The sequence below is a fragment of the Zea mays genome, chromosome 7, assembly GCF_902167145.1.
Source record: "Zea mays cultivar B73 chromosome 7, Zm-B73-REFERENCE-NAM-5.0, whole genome shotgun sequence".
In the NCBI taxonomy this organism is placed as follows: domain Eukaryota; kingdom Viridiplantae; phylum Streptophyta; class Magnoliopsida; order Poales; family Poaceae; genus Zea; species Zea mays.
The window spans coordinates 93,177,748-93,184,880 of NC_050102.1; positions in this window are offsets into that span (position 1 = coordinate 93,177,748).

Below are 7,133 nucleotides of genomic sequence, written 5' to 3' on the forward strand. Positions count from 1 at the left end.
CATACAGCCCGCCAACCAACCTCATTTGATGCCATCCATGGCACCGAGTCTGAAAACTTTATTTCGATCCAATGTATTGTTAGTACTAACACTTGGACATGAATTAGGATAAAAACAATTTACCTCAAGATATTCTTCTTTGGTTAAGTATTTGTTTGATGCCTCACTTTTGGAACGTGGCCGACGTCCTTCCTGCCTTAATATGTAATCAGAAGTGACCTGGATCCGAGCATAATACATCTGATCCCTAACCAAGGTAGTCGCGCTCTTGTTAAAAACGATCCGTGCACGATCGTTCATACTTCCATCTTCAGGCAACTTGTAACGTTTCTGAAAAAAAACAAGAAACAAGATTTTTAGCACATTGTATAGTTGAATCAATTCAAGTTGGGCTAGAGAACATACCCAGAACTCATGCCACACAGCACCTTGGGCATTCCTATGTTCTGCATTGAACGCGAGCCCGTACTGATCCCAAGACATACAAGGCACCTCAACGCCTTTCTCCATCACTACACCAGGCCAGAGATATTTGCATATACTTCCCAAAACTTTATTCACCTGTGTGCGACGTCCTTGACCTTGAAAAGATGCATCAATCCAAGACCTGCAACCACATTGTACAAAAGAAGCATTAACAAATTTCATATAATGTATGAACAAATATTTAACATTAGAATCAACTCACTCGTCGCCACATGGTACGATCAGAATCTTATCCTCCTCACGAGCAGGAACTTTAGGAGGAGGCACCCAATGTGTTTTCCTCGACTTCCGTGCCCGAGAAGACCCTCCACCACTAGAAGCTCCAGCATCACTGCTAGGCCATGAGTCCCATCCGCCTGCTGACCCTCCACCCTCAAACTGACCACCACCAGAAGACCACCCATCTCCAGCTCCACCTCCAGCATCATCTTCCTGCTCATAGTCTGCATCGGCCGCATCGTAATCGGCCGCATCCTCACCCCTCGCCTCCTCCTCTTGAGTCTCGTTAACATCCTGCACATGAAACACTTTAATCATTAGATTCATATAAACATTACTATATTGAAATAAAATAATAATTTAGAGTAATCACACCTGTCCCTGCATATCAGGTGGAAGATGTTCCATCAAAGCCTGTCGTCTGTTGCTCGAGAGCGACTCGGTACCTTGGAACAGACACTCTTGTGCTTTGCTTCTTCCTGAAGAAGAAGAGCCCTTCGTCATGCCCTTCACAAAATTCTTCAACTTTCGAGCCACCATCCTGCATATTGAAAATTATATTAGTATAACAATAAAGAGATAACAACATAGTATAACAATAAATTAAATTTTAATTCATCAAAATAAATATTTACTTCTTAATCATATTCGAAATCAGGATTAATTTGTTGTCTTCTCAAGCGCGTCGACTTTCTCTCGGGCGTCTTTTTCTTCTTCGACTTTCGTTTCCTTTTTGGAGGAACTATTACATCATTAAGATCGCCCGCTACTGAATCTGGCTCCATTGTTGTTTCTATATTAAAAACGGGTAGAACTTCAATTTCTTGATAAATTTCTTCAACATCAGCTTCCACCTCATTTTGTCGATAACTTGTATCACCCTTTAAATATAATCTTTCACGGGGATTTACGTTCTACACTACCCACCAGTCTTTAAGATCGATACAGGGATATGACATATAATACACTTGGTCCACTTGAAAACCAAGAACAAATTTACTACAACCACGAGTCATTATACGCTCGTGTTTGACTTCTACCATACAAAATTGGTTTTGTCGTATCCCATGTTTAGGATCGATCCAATCACATTTGAAGAACATAACTTTCAAATTTTTTCCCTCAGCGAAGTCAAATTCCAATATATCTTTGATAGTTCCATAATAATTCATCTCCCTTCCTTGCTCATCAAAAGACCAACATACCACACCAGTATTTGTTGTCGCAGCTAAAGGTCGAGTACATTCAAATTTGGTTGAACGAAAACGATATCCCTTAACATCATAACGACCATAGCTTCTGAATTTGACAAGTGCACGTGACATCTGACGTAAGTCCTCATCAACGTTGGAAGTTTTTTCGCACTGTCAGTTACGAATATAGATCAATAGGAGGAACTATTAAAAAGATAAACTATGAACACATAAGAAAACAGATATGATATTTACATGAACTCGAAACCAATTAATGAAATTGGGAGTGCCTTCTTTTCCTTCGCGAAGCATGATTTCATACAGCCTCGTCGACAGTTTACCCTTATTCTGTCGTTCGTACTCTCTATTGAAAAAAGTAAATAAAAGAGTTACAAGGAGTAATGAGCACATGTTGCTCTTCAATTTTGAAAATCTATGCTTACTTGAAGTATGGAGTCATCTCTTCCATGTTTTCATACATGTAGAGTAATGCATCCAACTTTTCTTCACGTCCAATGTGATATTCAGTTGATGCTCCAACTGTCTTTCCCTCGAATGACAAAATTTTGAGTTTACTGCATGGACCAGCTTGATCAACATTATACCTTAATGTAGGTGCATTTACATTGTGTTCTTCTGCAAAGTATACGCTCGTGAAGGCTGATATCTCTTTATATTTAAATTCTTAAGCAATACACCCTTCAACTCTTCCCTTGTTGCCAACCATTGCACTAAGCTTCTTAAGTGCCCTTTCTATGTGATACATCCATCTATACTGCACAGGACCCCCAATCTTAGCTTCATATGGAAGGTGTACAAGTAGATGTTGCATCGGATTGAAGAATCCAGGGGGAAATATTTTTTCCAATTTGCAAATAAGGACCGGAATCTCCTTCTCTAATTTCTCCATCACATCTTTTTTAATTTCTTTAGTACAAAGTTGTCTATAGAAGTAGCTTAACTCAGCTAACGCCGTCCACACATCATTATTCAAGTAACCCCGAAACATTACAAGAAGTAATCTTTCCATAATAATGTGATAATCATGACTCTTCAATCCATTCATTTTTCCTGTCCTCAAATTCACGGACCTTCTGAATCCCGCGGCATACCCATCTGGAAATTTTAAGTTTTTCAACCACACCATCACCTCTTTCTTTTGCTTAGATTTTAGACAAAATGATGCACGTGGCTTAGCACCACTCTGAAGCAAGACCAGGCTTGGTCGGTTACAAATTTTCTCTAAATCTTTTCTGGCCTTTATATTATCTTTGGTTTTATCGGGAAAATCCATACATGTACTAATAATGCTTTCAGCAACATTCCGCTCTTGGTGCATGACATCAATGTTGTGCATCAGAATCAAGGCCTCCGTATAAGGGAGTTCCCACAAAGAACATTTATGTGTCCAATTATGTTCTATTCCAAATCCCAGGTAACCAGTACCGTCTGGTTTCAAATTATCGAGCGCAGCATGAATCTCTGTGCCACTCAAACGTTTCGGTGGGCCTTTGGTAACAATGGTGTCTTTTCTGAATTGATTTGCCTCAAATCTGAACGGGTGATCGAGAGGCAAGAAACATCTGTGGCAATCAAAGTAACAGATCTTCCCACCAAACTCAAGACGAAAACAATCTGTATCCTTACCACATATTGGACATGTCAACTTTCCATGACAACTCCATCCAGCAAAAATACCGTAGGCCATGAAATCATGAATCGACCACAAGTACGCAACTCGAAGATTGAATCTCTCTTTCTTGTAGCAATCGTAAGCTTCGACTCCTTCCCACAATTTTTTCAACTCATCGACTAAAGGTTCCAACATTACATTGAGATGTTTTCCAGGGTGTTCTGGTCCAGGAATGATTAGACACAGAAACATGTAATCGTATTTCATGCAAAGGTGAGGTGGAAGATTGTATGGAACTGCAAATACAAGCCAACAAGAATACGGTGATGCGGTCATATTGAAAGGTGAGAACCCGTCCGTCGCCAACCCGATTCGAATATTTCTAGCTTCACTAGCAAAATCCGAATCAAAATCATCAAGCGCCTTCCACGCATCACTATCAGATGGGTGCATCATAACTTGAGGGTTCTCGCGTTCACGTTCTTTGTGCCATCTCATCTGCTTAGCGGTGTTTTTTGAGAGAAACAACTGTTTTACACGAGGCATGAGAGGCATGTAACGAAGTTGCTTCTTTGCTACTTCTGTTGTCATTTTTTCTCCATCTTCATTTACGACCTCAACGAACCTTGATTTGCTGCATCTCAAACATTTGTCTAATTTTTCATTTTCCTTCCAGAAAAGCATACAGTTATCTGGACAAACATCAATTTTTTGATACTCTATACCTAAGCCAGAGAGTAACTTTCTTGACTGATACACGTCTTTGGGCATTTTGTGATTTGGTGGTAATACATCGCTGATCAAATTCAAAAGTTCATTTAAGCAGTTGATGGAGAATGCGAACTTAGACTTGATAGCCATAAGTCGCGTCACAAAAGCAAGAATGGTTACTCTCGTGTGTTCGTGCAACGACTCTTCTGCTACCTTGAGAAGTTCAAAGAATTTTTTAACTTCCGGCGGTTGAGGATCCTCAGGATTATCTGGAAACACTAAATCGGGATCCTCTCTTAAATCCTGAACCATCTCCTCCATTCGGTCTAAATTCGGGTCAAAATCGTCTTGACCTTCTGGAGCATATCCACGGGGAAGCTCCTCACCATGATGCACCCAAACTTCATAATTTGGCACGTAGCCATTTTTGCAAAGATGACCAGACATCTCTTTCTTGGTTTGACGTTGATAATTTTTGCAAACACTGCATGGGCACCGCACTCGACCATTTCTTGACGAAGAAAAAACACGATTGATAAAATCTTCGGTTTTCTGTATCCACTCAAGCGAAGGATCATTTTTTCGCCAGCCTTCATACATCCAGCGACGACTATCACCCATCGTTCGACTAATTAAAGATCAAGACAAGTTCATTAATTTCTAGATATATTATCAGCCGGTGGTCCTACAATTATAGGAAAGGATAGGTCCTAAACCCACCTAAGAGTGAACGACATATCACAGATTTATGATAAGTCAATGAGTTTGAACGAAATTTCGGTAGCATAACCCTATTGTTCTCCATTGCACGCCCGTAATGGTGCAACGGAGAACAAGAGGGTTATGCTGTCGAAATCTCGCTCAAACTCATTGACTCATCATAAATCCTATTTGATATGTCGTTCACTCTAAGGCTGTCCAAAAAGGGACAATTTCGGTACAACACACTACTTTATTAAGCAATATGTTGGACCGAAACGGGTGACGCATAAGTTTAGACCTATTTTAGTTAAGTATCGCCTATAGACCTATTACTAATACTATGTTATGCACCACCAGCATATTATACAAGCCATATTAGAGCAACTTGGCGCAATCGTCTCAAATAGGAGTCTCTCGTCCAAATTCACCCTTGCCAGTGGTAGAGGTTGTGACATGGATTTTTTTTTCTTTCTTTTGATGACCTAATGGATTTTAGACAATAGGATATCCAATTGTCTACTTTTTCACTTGGATTACAACTCTCCAAGTCTAAATATAATCATTAGAGACAGTACATCAGTGTTTTAATATTTACCTAGTAAGATTTTAATTGTCATCAGTGTTTTAATATACGACTACTTTAAACTATTATATTTACCTAGTAAGATTATGTGATGGGGGCGCAAACCTGAGACGGGTGGCGCAGCGGCAGGCGTCGTGCGGGGACGATGGGCCCGGGTGGCGGCGGCGGGCAAACCGGGGCACGGGCGGCTCGAGGGGCAGCGGCAGGCGTCGCGCGGGGACGTCCGCGCGGGGGCGACGGGCCCGGGCGGCGGCGGCGGCTGTGGCGAGCCTCGGCCGGCGGTGGCAGGCGGCTCGAGGGGCAGCGGCAGGCGTCGAGTCCCGTCCGGGCGGTGGCGGGCGGCTCGAGGGGTGGCGGCGGCGCTGGCGAGTCCCGGCCGGGCGGCGATGGCTCTGGCGAGCCCCGGGCGGGCGGCGGCGGCGGCGGGCAAACCGGGGGGCGGGGACATCCGCGCGGCGGCTCTGGCAGCCCCGGGCGATGGCGCCTCTGGCGAGCCCCGGCCGGGCGGCGGCGGCGGCTCTGGCGAGCCCCGGCCGGGCGGTGGCGGCGGCAAACCGGGCGGCGGCTCCTGCAGGGGCGCGGCGGCGGCGCTGTACGCGTGTGTGCGTGTGTGCGTTGTGTGTGTGCGGCCGGGGGGCCGCGCGGGTAACGGCCGTTAGGGGCCTCCACCTATTTCTGACGGCCACTACCGGGGCCGTCGGAAATAGCGTTATTTCCGTCGGCTGGCCGTGGGCCGTCGGAAATAGCGCTATTTCCGACGGTACCCTAAGAACCGTCGGAAATAGTGTCGGCCGTCGGAAAAATTGTGTTTTCCTGTAGTGTGACTAGGAGAAGACGACCTAGACTTCTCTGATCTCTTCTTAACGGTCTTCCTATGGCGGTACCTGTTCTTGACCTGGTGTGATTATAGCAAGGGTGAGCTCCCATACGGTGATCGCTCAACAAATGTGGGTAAAAGTGTAGTGTAAGGCTTACCAAGGATAATGGTTAAGGTTGAGCATTTCTTTTAATTTTGTTGGTCAAAATTTTATTAGCAATTACTAAGTATAAATAAATATCATCCCAATTAAATAAGAGATCATAGATGAAATGTCACACCCGATTTTTGGAAGGCAAACCGAATGCGACCCATGTACGTGCCAGGATCAGAAACTCACGTACACAGCGATTACATAATTGGACATCATCACACATTGCTCAAAGTAAATAGCGGAAAGGTACTTTATTACATCCAGATGTCCAAGACATCCACAAAGTCTATAACATAGCCATTAACATAATCAAAGTGCGAAATACGAAATGTAGTAGATAAGGCCTTCACAAGCAGCTGACTGGGGGTTTGCCACTAAGATAACTAGAATTCATCGTAGTCCTGAAACTCCTCAAAGTCCTCCATGTTGCCAGCATCTCCTCCTGAGCACTGAATACAGTGGGGACAACCTGGGGTGGAGGTGGTTTTTAAAGCAAGGGTGAGTACACATCAACGTACTCAGCAAATGTCCCGTTTGGCTAAAGTGGACTAGTTGTATGTGGAGTTAATTAAGCAGTTGCTTTTAGTTGGTCAAGTATTTATTACTATTAGTAGAGCCAAGTTTTAGTAATAATG